Source organism: Convolutriloba macropyga, chromosome 6, assembly GCF_964194025.1.
Source record: "Convolutriloba macropyga chromosome 6, txConMacr16.3, whole genome shotgun sequence".
Taxonomy (NCBI): Eukaryota; Metazoa; Xenacoelomorpha; order Acoela; family Convolutidae; genus Convolutriloba; species Convolutriloba macropyga.
This window is the reverse complement of record NC_134473.1, coordinates 44,894,722-44,916,853: the sequence shown is the minus strand read 5'-3', so window position 1 is coordinate 44,916,853 and position 22,132 is coordinate 44,894,722. Positions and strand designations below refer to the sequence as shown.

The window sequence follows — 22,132 nt, the reverse complement described above, 5'->3', positions numbered from 1 at the left end:
GAAACCATGTTTTCACTATTATTCTGTTTAACATTATTCAATACTTTAAATATCGTTGCTGTTATTACTCTCCTGTAATTAACTTAATCTAGTCCCCCTCAGTGCAGCCTTCCCAACTCCTAGCCCTCAGCTTAATGGCTGATCAAACCCATTGTCCACTCTGCAAGGGTCCCCTACGTAGGGGAGGCGTCTGGTGTCATACATGCTATAAATATTTGCACATGAAATGCAGTGGTCTAGCCGCAGCGAAAGATTGGACCGAAAACTTCAGCTGCAAAAGCTGCTCTGAGGTCACCGCAGCCACCGAAACAGCAATCGCAACGCCGGCACCACACAACGCTTTTACCGTTCCCGACACTGCACTCATAGATCCTGCAACATCGCACGCCCCCGAACGTTCCGTCGCCGCAGCATCGAATAATTTTTGGGACCACTTCCAGCCTCATCACGCGGTAACAATGCGCGAAATATACCGCGAGGTTGTCACTTGGAAGCCCTCGATCTTCACGCTCGGTAAGAACAAGGCAGGGGAACAGTTCGCCGAAGCCCTTCTCAGTGTCCTCTCACCGATTGCCCTAAACACGGATAGATCCGATATATCTCTGACCCTCTGTATGATACTTCCGCACCTAACCCTCAGTCGAACAAAGAACACGGACGATGGATCGAACAATAAGACCATCAAGCGTAGACTGCAAGCATGGTACAACTGCAGCTTCTCAGAACTGTTCTGTGAAGCGAAGGCAATCCAAATGAGAATGAATTCAAGGAACAAACAGCAGCACTCTGACCTCAAGATGTTCAACGATTTCATGTCTCGTGGTAAGATCAGTAATGCTATTCACGTTCTTTCGGATGAGCACAAAGGCGGCGTGCTCGCACCTACCGATCTCATAGACGGTAGACCGGTCCTCGAGATTTTACGCGACAAACATCCTGAAGGTCAACCCTTGGAGCCCAACTGCAATCAGAGCGAACATCAACGCACGCTTCCTTACCACACCGCTGTCTTCGACAAAATCAGTGCCAGGCTCGTCCGAAAGCATGCAATGAAGACTCATGGCAGTGCCGGGCCTTCAGGTCTCGATGCCGATGACTGGCGTAGACTACTTTCTGCTTTCGGGCAAACCTCCACGAACCTGTGCAAGCTTGTTGCCAAGTTTGCTAAGAGGCTGGCCACGTCCATAATACCACCGGATGATTTGATTACATACAATGGTTGTCGACTAGTGGCTCTGGATAAATGTCCAGGTGTGAGACCTATTGGTATTGGTGAAGTAATGCGTCGCATCACCGGACGCATAATCGTCGACTGCATCAGGCAAGATCTAACATCCCTCGGTGGAAACATGCAGCTGTGTCTGGGCCAGAAATGTGGCATAGAACATGCCATACATTCGCCTCGCCACAGTTTTGATGATCCCGAAAACGAAGCAATTCTACTAATTGATGCCAAAAACGCTTTTAACGTGCTCAATAGACGAACAGCATTAGAGAACGTGAAAGCCTTATGCCCATCTTTGCATGTTGCCTTACAAAACTCCTATAGCCACCCGTCTCATCTCTACATCGGTAAGTCGACCATGCTGTCTCAGGAAGGTACGACACAAGGCGATCCCCTTGCGATGGCAATGTATGGAATCGCAATCGTACCCCTAATAACAAGACTTCATAGTGACTCTTTGACACAAAAATGGTATGCTGATGATGGTAGCGTCGTCGGTAAGTTGAAAGATATCAGGGCACTCTTCGACAAGCTAACTGAGCTCGGTCCCAAGTATGGATATCTTGTCAATCCTCCGAAGTGTCAGTTGATAATTAAACCAGGAGGCGAGCGCCAAGCGTCAACTGTTTTTGCAGGCACAAATGTGGAAATCACGCAGGGCGCTCGAGTCCTGGGATCAGTTATCGGAAGCTCTGAGGCCAGTAAAAATTTCCTGAAAGATGCAGAAACTAAATACACAAAAAGTTTAGACAGACTTGGTCAATTTGCTCTCACCTCTCCCCAGAATGCCTATGCATGTTTGACGAGGGGGGTTCAACAGAAGTTGAGCTTCCTCTCGCGTACTACACCTTCCATTGACGGGGTTCTGGACAAGGTGGAGGAGCGGCTTGGCCGAGTCATACCGAACATCGTCGGCAAAGAAGTAATCCAAGAGGAAAGAGAACTTTTTTCTCTCCCTCTCAGAATGGGTGGGCTTAACATCGCCCTCCCACAAGATCTTCACAAAAATCTTGAGCAATCAATTGAACTCTCAAGACCATTGGGGTCATTCAATAATATTTAACAATGTGAAGTAGAACAAACCAAGGTCAGTCTCAGACAGAAAGCAGACAATCAACGTGAACTCATCTCGAAAAAATCCAGAATCGAAAACAATCTACCAGAAATGAAGTATACCATCCAGCTGGCCTCGGAGAAAGGAGCATCCAGCTGGCTTAACGCGCTTCCGTTGTCAAAACATGGTTTTGACCTCACGAAGACTGAGTTCCGTGATGGAATAGCACTTCGCTAAACCTGGGAAGCGAAGAACACGCCAGCCATATGCCCATGCGGGAAAGAATTCAGCCTCACCCATGCCCTCCATTGCGCTAAAGGCGGTTATACGCACCTACGACACAACGAAATTAGAGATGTGTTTGCAAACCTGATGGATGACCTTTGCCACGATGTACAGATAGAGCCAAAACTTCAGTCGCTCGATGGAGAAATTTTCTCGAGTAATTCCACCGCCACTGATGATGACGCTCGACTGGACATCAAGGCAAACGGTCTGTGGGGCTCCCGCTTTAATCGCACTTTCTTCGATGTGAAGCTTTTCAACCCTCATGCGAAGAGCTGCCCTAAGACCATAAAAGATGCATAAAAATATCACGAGAGCATCAAGCGAAATAAGTACGAAGAGCGAATCCGCGAAACCGAACACAGCAGCTTCAATGCACTGGTTTTTGCTTGTTCGGGTGGTGCAGGTCCATCAGCATCGCGCGTTATGAAACAACTCGCAACCAAGATCAGCGAAAAACGCGGAGAGCCGTACGCCGACACTATAAGCTACATCCGAACGAAAATCAGCTTCGCACTTCTGAGGAGCTGTGTTCTCTGCTTGAGGGGATGTCGTGCCCTCAAGCCTCGTGTTCTCAGTGAGACTTCGATTAGCGCCGTCGTGGAGGAGGGAAGGCTGCACTGAGTGTTTGGCTGCTCATCTTTATTCCTTTGCTTATTCCTTGATGTTCCATTTTTATTTTAATCCTTCCATTCCAGTTCCCTATGTGTGCTATAATATATATAGGCGCTTTCCTCTCCACTTGTTAGTTATTTTTGTGACTGGGCCGTCCTTACACTGTCTGGAGGGGAACAGCTTGGAGTGCAGCATCCGGCTACTAAGTGCTACTCATCATGCCCTTTTTTTCGACCTACATCCATCGATGCCGGATGGTGTACACGGCCCTTTATTGTTGTTTTTGTTTTTTTATAAAGATAATACTAGTGTCATCCGCAAATTGAGTAACATCATTTTCACGTTCCAGTTTTTTAGAAAAATCGTTGACATGTAACAGAAAAATAAGAGGTCCTAACACAGCTCTTTGTGGAACACAATGATTAATAGTTATTTTATCTGAATTATCAATACCCAATTTGACGCATTGTGTTCGATTTGCGAGAAAATATTTGAGTAAAATTGTTGAATAAGAGTGATTGAAATTTTCAGCTTTCTTGAGAAATATCTCGTGTGAAATTGAATTGGAAGCGTGTGCATGATCTAAGGACACAACACCTGTGTCGTTATCTTCCATATTTCCTATAATTTTTTAAATAAAGTAAAGCACAGCATCAGTAGACAACTTTCTAGATTGGAAACCGAATTATTTTTAAGAGCGCATCTTTTTCAAGACGTTCTACTATACTACTATCAACATCTCCTTTTTTAAAAATTGGTGTGATGTGTGCGTCCATAAGAATTGTTGGAGAAATTATCTCTTCAATACAATCGTTAAATATTATCTGAAGATGTGTTCCAATAGCATTATTTCCGGATTTCAATGCCCAAGCCTTGATATATCCGGGCCCTGGTGCTTTGTTGTTGTCTAGATTGTCAATATCTTTATAGATTTCTCACAAAGTAGAAGGTCTAAATTTAAACTCTTGGAAGTTTCTGCTCTATTTTTTAACTCAAAAGCGTTACAGTTTGACCCTTTGTCTTTCGTGTTTTAACGATTTTCATCAATTTGAGCAATTTTCGGACTGTAATTTTTCTTTCCATTTTTTCCTTAATGCATTTTCACTCTCTTTTGAGGTTTCAATTTTAAAAAAAAATCCACTGAAAATTTATTTTGTGCTTCTTTTAAGTTTCGATTTTCAAGGTTGCAATACTTTTTAATTGACAAGAAAGATTTAGCACTTTGTGTCAATTTGTAGTCTTTGAAGTAACGATATTTCTGAGCAACTAACTGTTTAATTTCTTCTGTCACCCAAGGTTTATCTGAAGTAATGCTTTTTATATTGGAAAACAATTTCTTCTCTGTTGGTGGGTTTTTCTCGAGTGTTGTCAAAAAAATTCGTTTATACTCTTTGTTGTCGATAAACTTCTTCAATCCGCAAGAGCTACATCTGTATTGAGTTTTACCATCGACAAAATTTTTTGTATCTAGTCTAATAAAATAGTTTTGTTTTTCTTGTAACAAAAAAAAGTTTGCTCTGAAAAATTATATAAAACGTCAAAGGAAGTATAACGGCGTCTATTGATCACCATCTGCTATAAAAAATCAACGCAACCTTGGATTCCAAATTTCAGCAAACCTTTCTTGCAATGAAAACTGCTCATTCAGGAAACGAAAGAGATTATATACACCTCCAAACTCATCAGAAAAATTTCATAAAATTGTCAGCAAAAATTAAAACGGAACAATTATTCAGGTTATGTTGTACATTAATTATCTACTGCTCTCAGGCATAGTTAATAAAGAATTCGCAAGTGAAGGAAATTCAAAAGCTTCAAAAATTGCTGCAAATTGGATTTTAGATGAGAAACGGGATTATAAACAGCGACTTCTAACTCCCTCTTAGTCTCTCTATTGAAATGCATGACTTACTGTACTTTATTGCTGTGAAGGAAGGTAAATATGACGCCAAACTGTCAAACCTTGATTGTATTCAAGTAAGTACCACCAGCAAAAACCAATTGGTATGAGCTGATAAAAAAATTTTCCACCGAACAAAACCTGGTCAACAGCAATCAGAAACTTGAAACCTGGACAACTCTATGGGTGCTATACCCAGAATAACGATCTTCAATTCTATTTTACTACTACAACTACTACTAGTTTACGTGGAAAAATATGTGACGCCCAGATCCTCGCAAAAATTGGCCATGTCTCGAAAAAAACTGCCCTCGTTTGCCGTTTTTTTCGAGAAACGGAGCTTTTTGTTCTTCAAACACATTTTGATGAAAGCAGCTGTCATTTCCTCTGCTTCGTAATGGTTCTACTCGCATGAATCGAGACGATATTTCGACAGTAAGGAGTAGACACTTGAGACCTCAGTTCCATTGTGAGAGTTGCATGCACATTTAGTCTGGGAAATTGGCAGATTTCTTTGTTTTAGGAGTCTTCTGACTGTCTTTTTCTCAACTCATCCCATTTGCTTTTGTTAGATTAGTGGCAGATTCGAAAGCTGCTGGCACCTGTTTTTGTACAACCTCTGCAATTTTATCTGAAACTAGCTGAACCAGTCTAAGCCATACTGTGCCTTTTCACCAGAAAGTGGTCACCTGTGTGTTGATTTTCACCAGATGTGGTCTTTCAGAATTTAGCACCTTCAGAATTGAGAATTTTCTGAACCAACTGGAGCGTTTTTGTGTCACTGAATGAAGGACTGCTTTTCATCACCTCCTGTGTAAACTTCAGAAAAAAATGTATTGGAAAGTGAATTTTGCAGTAGTTGGTTTTCGTGTACCCCTTTCAAAACTTTTAATGTCTCGGGAGTTTTCTTATAGTGGAATTTCAGGTCTCTTTTGAGTTCTTTATGTGGAAGATCCGCATTTTCAGAGCTAATTTTTTTTCGCTTTGTTGATAGCTGGAAAGATTGTTTCGTCTTTTTTAAAGATCTTCCATGATACTTCCTATAGCTCACTCTTTCTGTTCTCCCAGTTCTTTTGGAAAGTGAACAAACTTTTTGACCTCACTCTTTTGAACCCGATTAAAGTCTTCTGAAGTTTAAAGTTGTTGTTTTTTACTGTTAGCTTTTTAGAAGCGTGCAAACTGATCTCGTCTTACTGCTGTTAGGTTTTCTTCAAATTTACAATAAACTCACAGAGAATTCTGATGAACGCTTCAAGACCGTGTAGATGGAAGGGCGGTTGATTTTCTTAGTTGAGAATCCGGAAATGCTTCAGAGATTGATAGTTTTGTGCTTTGGTCATTAATACTTTTAATACGATCACGACTGTTTTGGTGCAAAGATTTCTGAGAAAAATGAGATTACATTTGAAGAATGTCAACAAGTCAGTTGTAGATGGTCTCAAATCAATCATAAGATGTCCATTTGGTTCTATTGTTGCGTCGTCATACCACTGTTTTAGGGACTCCTTATGGAATTATTTTATGGAAATAAGTGATCAACCGAAACTACGATAATTGAGAGCATGGTATCTCTTAAAAATCTTATTGTGGAATTCGCGGTGTTTGAATGGCGAAGAGTGTAAAAGAGTACACTTCACATCGCCAACTGAATTGGTTCTACTTTCTCCAAGCTGCATGTTAAATATGTATTTGTATATATCTGTGAACTAGTAATATCTAAAAGGGAGCCCAGGGCTTAGTGTTGTTTGATCCTTTTAATTTAGGCATAACAGGTTTGTCAGCTTTAAACCCCAAGCTAGTAGCTTCCGCAAACAAACTGAACAGCCAACTTTTAAGATCCTCTATTACAGAAACTAAAGTCTACTGACTTTTTTGTTAATATTGATCGAGAATTAAGGTTGCAAGCCCTTGAGGCGTCGTTCTATTTTGACAGTATCTGTCAGACTTCGCTATAGAGCTAAATACTGTTTCTCTTTCTTATCATAGTGAATTGTCATCAATCCTTCATTATTAGAACTTATACCTGGAAATGATGCTTCGACGAGATCCACTTCACACGTTCCATCAAGTTCAGTTTTGTCTAGAAGAAAATTACTGAAAAAGGACATTGTTTTTTGCGGATAAATTTGAGCGGAGGCGTTGGTTACCAGTTCTAGAAAGAACTTCTACCAGTTCTTAATAGTTTTGTGCTTTTGTCATTATTACTTTTAATACAAGCACGACTGTTTTGGTACAAAGAATTGTGAGAAAAATGAAGTTACACATGAGAAATGTCTCAACAAATCAGTTGTAGATGGTCTCAAATCAATCATAAGATGTCCATTTGGTTCAATTGTTGCTTCATCATACCACTGTTTTAGGGATTCCTTATTGAATTACTTTACGGAATCTTAAGTGATCAATCGAATCTACGATAATTGAGAGTTTGATATGTCTTAAAAATCTAATTGTGGAATTGGCGGTGTTTGAATGGCAAAGAGTGTAAAAGAGTACAGTTCACATCGCCAAGTGAATTGGTTTAACTATATCCAAGCTGTATGTTAAATATTTATGTGTATATCTGTGAATTAGTAATATCAAAAAGGGAGCCCAGGACTTTGTGTTGTTTGATCTTTTGATTTAGGCATAACAGGTTTGTCAGCTTTAACACCCAAGCTAGTAGCTTCAGCAAACACACTGAACAGCCAATTTTTAAGATCCTCTATTACAGAAAGTAAAGTCTACTGACTTCTTTGTTAATATTGATCGAGAATTAAGGTTCCAAGCCCTTGAGGCGTCGTTCTATTTTGACAGTATCTGTCAGACTTCGCTATAGAGCTAAATACTATTTCTCTTTCTTATCATAGTGAATTGGCATCAATCCTCCTTCATTATTAGAACATATACCTGGAAATGATGCTTCGACGAGAGCCACTTCCCACGTTCCATCAAGTTCAGTTTTGTCTGGAAGAAAATTACTGAAAAAGGACATTGTTTTTTGCGGATAAATTTGAGCGGAAGCGTTGGTTACCAGTTCTAGAAAGAACTTCTACCAGTTCTTAATAGTTTTGTGCTTTTGTCATTATTACTTTTAATACGAGCACGACTGTTTTGGTACAAAGAATTGTGAGAAAATTGAAGTTACACATGAAAAATGTCTCAACAAATCAGTTGTAGATGGTCTCAAATCAATCATAAGATGTCCATTTGGTTCAATTGTTGCTTCATCATACCACTGTTTTAGGAATTCCTTATTGAATTACATTACGGAATCTTAAGTGATCAATCGAATCTACGATAATTGAGAGTATGATATCTCTTAAAAATCTAATTGTGGAATTGGCGGTGTTTGAATGGCAAAGAGTGTAAAAGAGTACAGTTCACATCGCCAAATGAATTGGTTCAACTATATCCAAGCTGTATGTTAAATATATATGTGTATATGTCTGTGAATTAGTAATATCAAAAAGGGAGCCCAGGACTTTGTGTTGTTTGATCTTTTGATTTAGGCATAACAGGTTTGTCAGCTTTAACACCCAAGCTAGTAGCTTCACTAAACAAATTGAACAGTAAACTTTTAAGATCATCTTTTACAGAAAGTAAAGTCTACTGACTTCTTTGTTAATATTGATCGAGAATTAAGGTTCCAAGCCCTTGAGGCGTCGTTCTATTTTGACAGTATCTGTCAGACTTCGCTATAGAGCTAAATACTGTTTCTCTTTCTTATCATAGTGAATTGTCATCAATCCTCCTTCATTATTAGAACATATACCTGGAAATGATGCTTCGACGAGAGCCACTTCCCACGTTCCATCAAGTTGAGTTTAGTCTGGAACAAAATTACTGAAAAAGGACATTGTTTTTTGCGGATAAATTTGAGCGGAAGCGTTGGTTACCAGTTCTAGAAAGAACTTCTACCAGTTCTTAATAGTTTTGTGCTTTTGTCATTAATACTTTTAATACGAGCACGACTGTTTTGGTACAAAGAATTCTGAGAAAAATGAAGTTACATTTGAAAAATGTCTCAACAAATCAGTTGTAGATGGTCTCAAATCAATCATAAGATGTCCATTTGGTTCTATTGTTGCGTCATCATACCACTGTTTTAGGGACTCCTTAAGGAATTACTTTATGGAATCTGAAGTGATCAATCGAAACTCCGATAATTGAGAGTATGATATCTCTTAAAAATCTAATTGTGGAATTCTCGGTGTTTGAATGGCAAAGAGTGTAAAAGAGTACACTTCACATCGTCAACTGAATTGGTTCAACTATATCCGAGCTGTATGTTTAATGTATGTGTATTATATATGTAAAGCAGTAATATCAAAAAGGGAGACCAGCACTTAGTGTTGTTTGATCTTTTTGATTTGGGCATAACAGGTTTGTCAGCTTTAACACCCAAGCTAGTAGCTTCACTAAATAAATTGAACAGCCAACTTTTAAGATCATCTATTACAGAAAGTAAAGTCTACTGACTTCTTTGTTAATATTGATCGAGAATTAAGGTTCCAAGCCCTTGAGGCGTCGTTTTATTTTGACAGTATCTGTCAGACTTCGCTATAGAGCTAAATTTTGTTTCTCTTTCTTATCATAGTAAAATGTCATCAATCCCCCTTCATTATTAGAACATATACCTGGAAATGATGCTTCGACGAGAGACACTTCCCACGTTCCATCAAGTTCAGTTTTGTCAGGAAGAAAATTACTGAAAAAAAAGACATTGTTTTTTGCTGATAAATTTGAGCGGAGGCGTCGGTTATCAGTTCTAGAAAGAACTTCTACCAGTTCTTAATAGTTGTGCTTTTATCTTTAATACTTTTAATACGAGCACGACTGTTTTGATACAAAGAATTCTGAGAAAAATGAAGTTTTTTTTGAGAAACGTCTCAACAAATCAGTTGTAGATGGTCTCAAATCAATCATAAGACGTCCATTTGGTTCTATTGTTGCGTCATCATACCACTGTTTTAGGAATTCCTTGTTGAATTACATTACGGAATCTTAAGTGATCAATCGAATCTACGATAATTGAGAGTATGATATCTCTTAAAAATCTAATTGTGGAATTCTCGGTGTTTGAATGGCAAAGAGTGTAAAAGAGTACACTTCACATCGTCAACTGAATTGGTTCAACTATATCCAAGCTGTATGTTTAATGTATGTGTATTATATATGTAAAGCAGTAATATCAAAAAGGGAGACCAGCACTTAGTGTTGTTTGATCTTTTTGATTTGGGCATAACAGGTTTGTCAGCTTTAACACCCAAGCTAGTAGCTTCACTAAATAAATTGAACAGCCAACTTTTAAGATCATCTATTACAGAAAGTAAAGTCTACTGACTTCTTTGTTAATATTGATCGAGAATTAAGGTTCCAAGCCCTTGAGGCGTCGTTTTATTTTGACAGTATCTGTCAGACTTCGCTATAGAGCTAAATTTTGTTTCTCTTTCTTATCATAGTAAAATGTCATCAATCCCCCTTCATTATTAGAACATATACCTGGAAATGATGCTTCGACGAGAGACACTTCCCACGTTCCATCAAGTTCAGTTTTGTCAGGAAGAAAATTACTGAAAAAAGACATTGTTTTTTGCTGATAAATTTGAGCGGAGGCGTCGGTTATCAGTTCTAGAAAGAACTTCTACCAGTTCTTAATAGTTGTGCTTTTATCTTTAATACTTTTAATACGAGCACGACTGTTTTGATACAAATAATTCTGAGAAAAATGAAGTTTTTTTTTGAGAAACGTCTCAACAAATCAGTTGTAGATGGTCTCAAATCAATCATAAGATGTCCATTTGGTTCTATTGTTGCGTCATCATACCACTGTTTTAGGGACTCCTTATGGAATTACTTTATGAAAATAAGTGATCAACTGAAACTACGATAATTGAGAGTATCATATCTCTTAAAAATCTAATTGTGGAATTCGCGGTGTTTGAATGGCAAAGAGTGTAAAAGAATACACCTCACATCGCCAACTGAATTGGTGCAACTATATCCAAGCTGTATGTTAATTATGTATGTGTATATATCTGTGAATTGGTTATATCAAACAGGGAGCCCAGGACTTTGTGTTGTTTGGTCCTTTTGATTTAGGCATAACAGGTTTGTCAGCTTTAATACCCAAGCTAGTAGCTTCAGCAAACAAATTGAACAGCCAACTTTTAAGATCATCTATTACAGAAAGTAAAGTCTACTGACTTTTTTGTTAATCTTGATCGAGAATTAAGGTTCCAAGCCCTTGAGGCGTCGTTCTGTTTTGACAGTATCTGTCAGACTTCGCTATAGAGCTAAATACTGTTTCTCTTATCATAGTGAAATGTCATCAATCCTCCTTCATTATTAGAACATATAACTGGAATTGACGCTTCGACGAGAGCCATTTCCCACGTTCCATCAAAATCAGTTTTGTCGGGAAGAAAATTACTGAAAAAGGACATTGTTTTGTTTGCGGATAAATTTGAGCGGAAGCGTTGGTTACCAGTTCTAGAGAGAACTTCTACCAGTTCTTAATAGTTTTGTGCTTTTATCTTTAATACTTTTAATACGAGCACGACTGTTTTGGTACAAAGAATTCTGGGAAAAATGAGGTTCCAATTGAAAAATGTCTCAACAAATCAGTTGTAGATGGTCTCAAATCAATCATAAGATGTTCATTTGGTTCTATTGTTGCGTCATCGTACCACTGTTTTAGGGACTCCTTATGGAATCTTAAGTGATCGATCGAAACTACGATAATGAGAGTATGATATCTCTTTAAAATCTAATTTGGAATTCGCAGAGTTTGAATGGCAAAGAGTGTAAAAGAGTACACTTCACATCGCCAACTGATTTGTTTCAACTTTATCCAAGCTGCATGTTAAATATGTATTTGTATATATCTGTGAATGAGTAATATCAAAAAGGGAGCCCAGGGCTTTGTGTTGTTTGATCATTTTAATTTAGGCATAACAGGTTTGTCAGCTTTAACACCCAAGCTAGTAGCTTCCGCAAACAAACTGAACAGCCAACTTTTAAGATCCTCTATTACAGAAAGTAAAGTCTACTGACTTCTTTGTTAATATTGATCGAGAATTAAGGTTCAGAGCCCTTGAGGCGTCGATCTGTTTTGACAGTATCTGTCAGACTTCGCTATAGAGCTAAATACTGTTTCTCTTTCTTATCATAGTGAATTGTCATCAATCCTCCTTCATTATTAGAACATATACCTGGAAATGATGCTTCGACTAGGGCCACTTCCCACGTTCCATCAAGTTCAGTTTTGTCTAGAAGAAAATTACTGAAAAAGGACATTGTTTTTTGCGGATAAATTTGAGCGGAGGCGTTGGTTACCAGTTCTAGAAAGAACTTCTACCAGTTCTTAATAGTTTTATGCTTTTGTCATTAATACTTATAATACGAGAACGACTGTTTTGGTACAAAGAATTCTGAGAGAAATGAAGTTAGTTTTGAAAAATGTCTCAACAATTCAGTTGTAGATGGTCTCAAATCAATCAAAAGATGTCCATTTGGTTCTATTGTTGCGTCATCATACCACTGTTTTAGGGACTCCTTATGGAATTACTTTATGGAAATAAGTGATCAACTGAAACTACGATAATTGAGAGCATGGTATCTCTTTAAATCTTATTGTGGAATTCGCGGTGTTTGAATGGCAAAGAGTGTAAAAGAGTACACTTCACATCGCCAACTGAATTGGTTCAACTTTATCCAAGCTGCATGTTAAATATGTATTTGTATATATCTGTGAATGAGTAATATCAAAAAGGGAGCCCAGGGCTTTGTGTTGTTTGATCATTTTAATTTAGGCATAACAGGTTTGTCAGCTTTAACACCCAAGCTAGTAGCTTCCTCAAACAAATTTAACGGCCAACTTTTAAGATCCTCTATTACAGAAAGTAAAGTCTTCTGACTTTTTTGTTAATATAGATCGAGAATTAAGGTTCCAAGCCCTTGAGGCGTCGTTCTTTTTTGACAGTATCTGTCAGACTTCGCTATAGAGCTAAATACTGTTTCTCTTATCATAGTGAAATGTCATCAATCCTCCTTCATTATTAGAACATATAACTGGAAATGATGCTTCGACGAGAGCCATTTCCCACGTTCCATCAAAATCAGTTTTGTCTGGAAGAAAATTACTGAAAAAGGACATTGTTTTTTTGCTGATAAATTTGAGCGGAAGCGTTGGTTACCAGTTCTAGAGAGAACTTCTACCAGTTCTTAATAGTTTTGTGCTTTTATCTTGAATACTTTTAATACGAGCGCGACTGTTTTGGTACAAAGAATTCTGAGAAAAATGAAGTTACATTTGAAAAATGTCTAAACAAATCAATTGTAGATGGTCTCAAATCAATCATAAGATGTTCATTTGGTTCTATTGTTGCGTCATCATACCACTGTTTTAGGGACTCCTTATGAAATCTTAAGTGATCGATCGAAACTGCGATAATTGAGAGTATGATATCTCTTTAAAATCTAATTGTGGAATTCGCAGAGTTTGAATGGCAAAGAGTGTAAAAGAGTACACTTCACATCGCCAACTGATTTGGTTCAATTTTATCCAAGCTGCATGTTAAAAATGTATTTGTATATATCTGTGAATGAGTAATATCAAAAAGGGAGCCCATGGCTTTGTGTTGTTTGATCCTTTTAATTTAGGCATAACAGGTTTGTCAGCTTTAACACCCAAGCTAGTAGCTTCAGCAAACAAATTGAACGGCCAACTTTTAAGATCCTCTATTACAGAAAGTAAAGTCTTCTGACTTTTTGTTAATATCGATCGAGAATTAAGGTTCCAAGCCCTTGAGGCGTCGTTCTTTTTTGACAGTATCTGTCAGACTTCACTATAGAGCTAAATACTGTTTCTCTTATCATAGTGAAATGTCATCAATCCTCCTTCATTATTAGAACATATAACTGGAAGTGATGCTTCGACGAGAGCCATTTCCCACGTTCCATCAAAATCAGTTTTGTCTGGAAGAAAATTACTGAAAAAGGACATTGTTTTTTGCGGATAAATTTGAGCGGAAGCGTTGGTTACCAGTTCTAGAGAAAAATTCTACCAGTTCTTAATAGTTTTGTGCTTTTATCTTTAATACTTTTAATACGAGCACGACTGTTTTGGTACAAAGAATTCTGGGAAAAATGAGTTTACATTTGAAAAATGTCTCAACAAATCAATTGTAGATGGTCTCAAATCAATCATAAGATGTTCTTTTGGTTCTATTGTTGCGTCATCATACCACTGTTTTAGGGACTCCTTATGGAATCTTAAGTGATCGATCGAAACTGCGATAATTGAGAGTATGATATCTCTTTAAAATCTAATTGTGGAATTCGCAGAGTTTGAATGGCAAAGAGTGTAAAAGAGTACACTTCACATCGCCAACTGATTTGGTTCAATTTTATCCAAGCTGCATGTTAAAAATGTATTTGTATATATCTGTGAATGAGTAATATCAAAAAGGGAGCCCAGGGCTTTGTGTTGTTTGATCCTTTTAATTTAGGCATAACAGGTTTGTCAGCTTTAACACCCAAGCTAGTAGCTTCAGCAAACAAATTGAACGGCCAACTTTTAAGATCCTCTATTACAGAAAGTAAAGTCTTCTGACTTTTTGTTAATATCGATCGAGAATTAAGGTTCCAAGCCCTTGAGGCGTCGTTCTTTTTTGACAGTATCTGTCAGACTTCACTATAGAGCTAAATACTGTTTCTCTTATCATAGTGAAATGTCATCAATCCTCCTTCATTATTAGAACATATAACTGGAAATGATGCTTCGACGAGAGCCATTTCCCACGTTCCATCAAAATCAGTTTTGTCTGGAAGAAAATTACTGAAAAAGGACATTGTTTTTTGCGGATAAATTTGAGCGGAAGCGTTGGTTATCAGTTCTAGAGAAAAATTCTACCAGTTCTTAATAGTTTTGTGCTTTTATCTTTAATACTTTTAATACGAGCACGACTGTTTTGGTACAAAGAATTCTGGGAAAAATGAGGTTACATTTGAAAAATGTCTCAACAAATCAATTGTAGATGGTCTCAAATCAATCATAAGATGTTCTTTTGGTTCTATTGTTGCGTCATCATACCACTGTTTTAGGGACTCCTTATGGAATCTTAAGTGATCGATCGAAACTACGATAATTGAGAGTATGATATCTCTTTAAAATCTAATTGTGGAGTTCGCAGACTTTGAATGGCAAAGAGTGTAAACGAGTACACTTCACATCGCCAACTGATTTGGTTCAACTCTATCCAAGCTGCATGTTAAAAATGTATTTGTATATATCTGTGAATGAGTAATATCAAAAAGGGAGCCCAGGGTTTTGTGTTGTTTGATCCTTTTAATTTAGGCATAACAGGTTTGTCAGCTTTAACACCCAAGCCAGTAGCTTCAGCAAACAAATTGAACGGCCAACTTTTAAGATCCTCTATTACAGAAAGTAAAGTCTTCTGACTTTTTTGTTAATATCGATCGAGAATTAAGGTTCCAAGCCCTTGAGGCGTCGTTCTTTTTGACAGTATCTGTCAGACTTCGCTATAGAGCTAAATACTGTTTCTCTTATCATAGTGAAATGTCATCAATCCTTCATTATTAGAACTTATACCTGGAAATGATGCTTCGACGAGATCCACTTCCCACGTTCCATCAAGTTCAGTTTTGTCTAGAAGAAAATTACTGAAAAAGGACATTGTTTTTTTGCGGATAAATTTGAGCGGAAGCGTTGGTTACCAGTTCTAGAGAGAACTTCTACCAGTTCTTAATAGTTTTGTGCTTTTATCTTTAATTAATACTTTTAATACGAGCTCGACTGTTTTGGTACAAAGAATTCTGGGGAAAATGAGGTTACGTTTGAAAAATGTCTCACCAAATCAGTTGTAGATGGTCTCAAATCAATCATAAGATGTTCATTTGGTTCTATTGTTGCGTCATCATACCACTGTTTTAGGGACTCCTTATGGAATCTTAAGTGATCGATCGAAACTACGATAATTGAGAGTATGATATCTCTTTAAAATCTAATTGTGGAATTCGCAGAGTTTGAATGGCAAAGAGTGTAAAAGAGTACACTTCACATCGCCAACTGAATTTGTTAAATGTATCCAAGCTGTATGTTAAATATGTATTTGTATATATCTGTGAATTAGTAATATCAAAAAGGGAGCCCAGGGCTTTGTGTTGTTTGATCCTTTTGATTTAGGCATAACAGGTTTGTCAGCTTTAACACCCAAGCTAGTAGCTTCAGCAAACAAACTGAACCGCCAACTTTTAAGATCTTCTATTACAGAAAGTAAAGTCTTCTGACTTTTTTGTTAATATTGATTGAGATTTAAGGTTCCAAGCCCTTGAGGCGTAGTTCTATTTTGACAGTATCTGTCAGACTTCTCTATAGAGCTAAATACTGTTTCTCCTTCTTATCATAGTGAAATGTCATCAATCCTCCTTCATTATTAGAACATATACCTGGGAATGATGCTTCGACGAGAGCCACTTCCCACGTTCCATCAAAATCAGTTTTGTCTGGAAGAAAATTACTGAAAAAAGACATTGTTTTTTGCGGATAAATTTGAGCGGAAGCGTTGGTTACCAGTTCTAGAAAGAACTTCTACCAGTTCTTAATAGTTTTGTGCTTTTATCATTTATACTTTTAATACGAGCACGACTGTTTTGGTACAAAGAATTCTGGGAAAAATGAACTTACATTTGAAAAATGTCTCAACGAATCAGTTGTAGATGGTCTCAAATCAATCATAAGATGTCCATTTGGTTCTATTGTTGCCTCATCATACCACTGTTTTAGGGACTCCTTACGGAATCTTAAGTGATCAATCGAAACTACGATAATTGAGAGTATGATATCTCTTTAAAATCTAATTGTTGAATTCGCAGAGTTTGAATGGCAAAGAGTGTAAAAGAGTACACTTCACATCGTCAACTGAATTGGTTCAACTATATCCAAGCTGTATGTTAAATATGTATGTGTATATCTGTGAATTAGTAATATCAAACAGAGAGCCCAGGACTTTGTGTTGTTTGATCCTTTTGATTTAGGCATAACAGGTTTGTCAGCTTTAACACCCAAGCTAGTAGCTTCAGCAAACAAATTGAACCGCCAACTTTTAAGATCTTCTATTACAGAAAGTAAAGTCTACTGACTTTTTTGTTAATATTGATCGAGAATTAAGGTTCCAAGCCCTTGAGGCGTCGTTCTATTTTGACAGTATCTGTCAGACTTCGCTATAGAGCTAAATACTGTTTCGCTTTCTTATCATAGTGAAATGTCATCAATCCTCCTTCATTATTAGAACATATACCTGGAAATGATGCTTCGATGAGAGCCACTTCTCACGTTCCATCAAAATCAGTTTTGTCTGGAAGAAAATTACTGAAAAAAGACATTACTCTTTTGTGGATAAATTTGAGCGGAAGCGTTGGTTACTAGTTCTAGAAAGAACTTCTACCAGTTCTCAATAGTTTTGTGCTTTTATCATTTATACTTTTAATACGAGCACGACTGTTTTGGTACAAAGAATTCTGGGAAAAATGAACTTACATTTGAAAAATGTCTCAACAAATCAGTTGTAGATGGTCTCAAATCAATCATAAGATGTCCATTTGGTTCTATTGTTGCCTCATCATACCACTGTTTTAGGGACTCCTTATGGAATCTTAAGTGATCAATCGAAACTACGATAATTGAGAGTATGATATCTCTTTAAAATCTAAATGTGGAATTCGCAGAGTTTGAATGGCAAAGATTGTAAAAGAGTACACTTCACATCGTCAACTGAATTGGTTCAACTCTATCCAAGCTGTATGTTAAATATGTATGTATATATCTGTGAATTAGTAATATCAAACAGAGAGCCCAGGACTTTGTGTTGTTTGATACTTTCGATTTAGGCATAACAGATTTGTCAGCTTTAACACCCAAGCTAGTAGCTTCAGCAAACAAATTGAACAGCCAACTTTTAAGATCCTCTATTACAGAAAGTAAAGTCTACTGACTTTTTTGTTAATATTGATCGAGAAGTAAGATTCCAAGCCCTTGAGGCGTCGTTCTATTTTGACAGTATCTGTCAGACTTCGCTATAGAGCTAAATACTGTTTCGCTTTCTTATCATAGTGAAATGTCATCAATCCTCCTTCATTATTAGAACATATACCTGGAAATGATGCTTCGACGAGAGCCACTTCCCACGTTCCATCAAAATCAGTTTTGTCTGGAAGAAAATTACTGAAAAAAGACATTACTTTTTTGTGGATAAATTTGAGCGGAAGCGTTGGTTACCAGTTCTAGAAAGAACTTCTACCAGCTCTTAATAGTTTTGTGTTTTTATCATTTATACTTTTAATACGAGCACGACTGTTTTGGTACAAAGAATTCTGGGAAAAATGAACTTACATTTGAAAAATGTCTCAACGAATCAGTTGTAGATGGTCTCAAATCAATCATAAGATGTCCATTTGGTTCTATTGTTGCCTCATCATACCACTGTTTTAGGGACTCCTTACGGAATCTTAAGTGATCAATCGAAACTACGATAATTGAGAGTATGATATCTCTTTAAAATCTAATTGTGGAATTCGCAGAGTTTTAATGGCAAAGATTGTAAAAGAGTACTCTTCACATCGTCAACTGAATTGGTTCAACTACATCCAAGCTGTATGTTAAATATGTATGTATATATCTGTGAATTAGTAATATCAAACAGAGAGCCCAGGACTTTGTGTTGTTTGATCCTTTTGATTTAGGCATAACATGTTTGTCAGCTTTAACACACAAGCTAGTATCTTCAGCAAACAAATTGAACAGCCAACTTTTAAGATCCTCTATTACAGAAAATAAAGTCTACTGACTTTTTTGTTAATTTTGATTGAGAATTAAGGTTCCCAGCCCTTGAGGCGTCCTATTTTGACAGTATCTGTCAGACTTCGCTATAGAGCTAAATACTGTTCCGCTTTCTTATCATAGTGAAATGTCATCAATCCTCCTTCATTATTAGAACATATACCTGGAAATGATGCTTCGACGAGAGCCACTTCCCACGTTCCATCAAAATCAGTTTTGTCTGGAAGAAAATTACTGAAAAAAAACATTGTTTTTTGTGGATAAATTTGAGCGGAAGCGCTGGTTACCAGTTTTAGAAAGAACTTCTACCAGTTTTGTGCTTTTATCATTTATACTTTTAATATGAGCACGACTGTTTTGGTACAAAGAATTCTGGGAAAAATGAACTTAGATTTGAAAAATGTCTCAACAAATCAGTTGTAGATTGTCTCAAATCAATCATAAGATGTCCATTTGGTTCTATTGTTGCGTCATCGTACCTGTTTAAGGGACTCCTTATGGAATCTTAAGTGATCAATCGAAACTACGATAATTGAGAGTATGATATCTCTTTAAAATCTAATTGTGGAATTCGCAGAGTTTGAATGGCAAAGAGTGTAAAAGAGTACACTTCACATCGCCAACTGAATTGGTTAACTATATCCAAGCTGTATGTTAAATATGTATTTGTATATATCTGTGAATTAGTAATATCAAAAAGGGAGCCCAGGGCTTTGTGTTGTTTGATCCTTTTGATTTAGGCATAACAGGTTTGTCAGCTTTAACACCCAAGCTAGTAGCTTCAGGAAACAAACTGAACCGCCAATTTTTAAGATCCTCTATTACAGAAAGTAAAGTCTTCTGACTTTTTTGTTAATATTGATCGAGAATTAAGGTTCCAAGCCCTTGAGGCGTCGTTCTATTTTGACAGTATCTGTCAGACTTCGCTATGGAGGTATATACTCTTTCTCTTTCTTATGATAGTGAAATGTCATCAATCCTCCTTCATTATTAGAACATATACCTGGAAATGATGCTTCGACGAGAGCCACTTCCCACGTTCCATCAAAATCAGTTTTGTCTGGAAGAAAATTACTGAAAAAGGACATTGTTTGTTTGCGGATAAAGTTGAGCGGAAGCGTTGGTTACCAGTTCTAGAAAGAACTTCTACCAGTTCTTAATAATTTTGTGCTTTTGCCATTAATACCTATAATACGAGCACGACTGTTTTGGTACAAAGAATTCTGAGAAAAATGAAGTTACTTTTGAAAAATGCCTCAACAAATCAGTTTTAGATGGTCTCAAATCAATCATAAGATGTCCATTTGGTTCTATTGTTGCGTCATCATAACACTGTTTTAGGGACTCCTTATGGAATTACTTTATGGAATCTTAAGTGATCAGCCGAAACTACGATAATTGAGAGTGTGATATCTCTTTAAAATCTAATTGTGGAATTCGCAGAGTTTGAATGGCAAAGAGTGTAAAAGAGTACACTTCACATCGTCAACTGAATTGGTTCAACTATATCCAATCTGTATGTTAAATATGTATGTATATATCTGTGAATTAGTAATATCAAACCGGGAGCCCAGGACTTTGTGTTGTTTGATGCTTTTAATTTAGGCATAACAGGTTTGTTAGCTTTAACACCCAAGCTAGTAGCTTCAGCAAACAAATTGAACAGCCAACTATTGAGATCCTCTATTACAGAAAGTAAAGTCTACTGACTTTTTTGTTAATATTGATTGAGAATTAAGGTTCCAAGCCCTTGAGGCGTCGTTCTATTTTGGCAGTATCTGTCAGACTTCGCTATAGAGCTAAATAATGTTTCTCTTTCTTATCATAGTGAAATGTCATCAATCCTCCTTCATCCTTCTTTATTAGAACATATACCTGGAAATGATGCTTCGACGAGAGCCACTTCCCAAGTTCCATCAAAATCAGTTTTGTCTGGAAGAAAATTACTGACAAAGGACATTGTTTGTTTGCGGATAAATTTGAGCGGAAGCGTTGGTTACCAGTTCTAGGAAGAACTTCTACCAGTTCTTAATAGTTTTGTGCTTTTATCATTAATACTTTTAATACGAGCACAACTGTTTTGGTACAAAGAATTCTGAGAAAAATGAAGTCACATTTGAAAAATGTCTCAACAAATCAGTTGTAGATTGTCTCAAATCAATCATAAGATGTCCATTTGGTTCTATTGTTGCGTCATCATACCACTGTTTTACGGACTCCTTATGGAATCTTAAGTGATCAATCGAAACTACGATAATTGAGAGTGATATCTCTTTAAAATCTAATTGTGGAATTCGCAGAGTTTGAATGGCAAAGAGTGTAAAAGAGTACACTTCACATCGTCAACTGAATTGGTTCAACTATATCCAATCTGTATGTTAAATATGTATGTATATATCTGTGAATTAGTAATATCAAACCGGGAGCCCAGGACTTTGTGTTGTTTGATGCTTTAAATTTAGGCATAACAGGTTTGTCAGCTTTAACACCCAAGCTAGTAGCCTCAGCAAACAAATTGAACAGCCAACTTTTAAGATCCTCTATTACAGAAAGTAAAGTCTACTGACTTTTTTGTTAATGTTGATTGAGAATTGAGGTTCCAAGCCCTTGAGGCGTGGTTCTATTTTGACAGTATCTGTCAGACTTCGCTATAGAGCTAAATACTGTTTCTCTTTCTTATCATAGTGAAATGTCATCAATCCTCCTTCATTATTAGAACATATACCTGGAAATGATGCTTCGACGAGAGCCACTTCCCACGTTCCATCAAAATCAGTTTTGTCTCGAAGAAAATTACTGAAAAAAGATATTTTTTGCGGATAAATTTGAGCGGAAGCGTTGGTTACCAGTTCTAGAAAGAACTACCAGTTCTTAATAGTTTTGTGCTTTTATCATTTATACTTTTAATAGGAGCACGACTGTTTTGGTACAAAGAATTCTGGGAAAATTGAACTTACATTTGAAAAATGTCTCAACAAATCAGTTGTAGATGGTCTCAAATCAATCATAAGATTCCATTTGGTTCTATTGTTGCGTCATCATACCACTGTTTTAGGGACTCCTTATGGAATCTTAAGTGATCAATCGAAACTACGATAATTGAGAGTATGATATCTCTTTGAAATCTAATGGTGGAATTCGCAGAGTTTGAATGGCAAAGAGTGTAAAAGAGTACACTTCACATCGCCATCTGAATTGGTTAACTATATCCAA

General features: G+C 37.0%; 1 protein-coding gene across 2 annotated transcripts in view; it reads left to right on the top strand.

Moving 5' to 3' along the window:
- The window catches only part of LOC142341701 (gamma-secretase subunit Aph-1-like), a 288,252-nt gene that overhangs the window by 1,005 nt on the left and 265,115 nt on the right, over nucleotides 1-22,132 (top strand). The gene's annotated exons all lie outside the window — the stretch shown is intronic.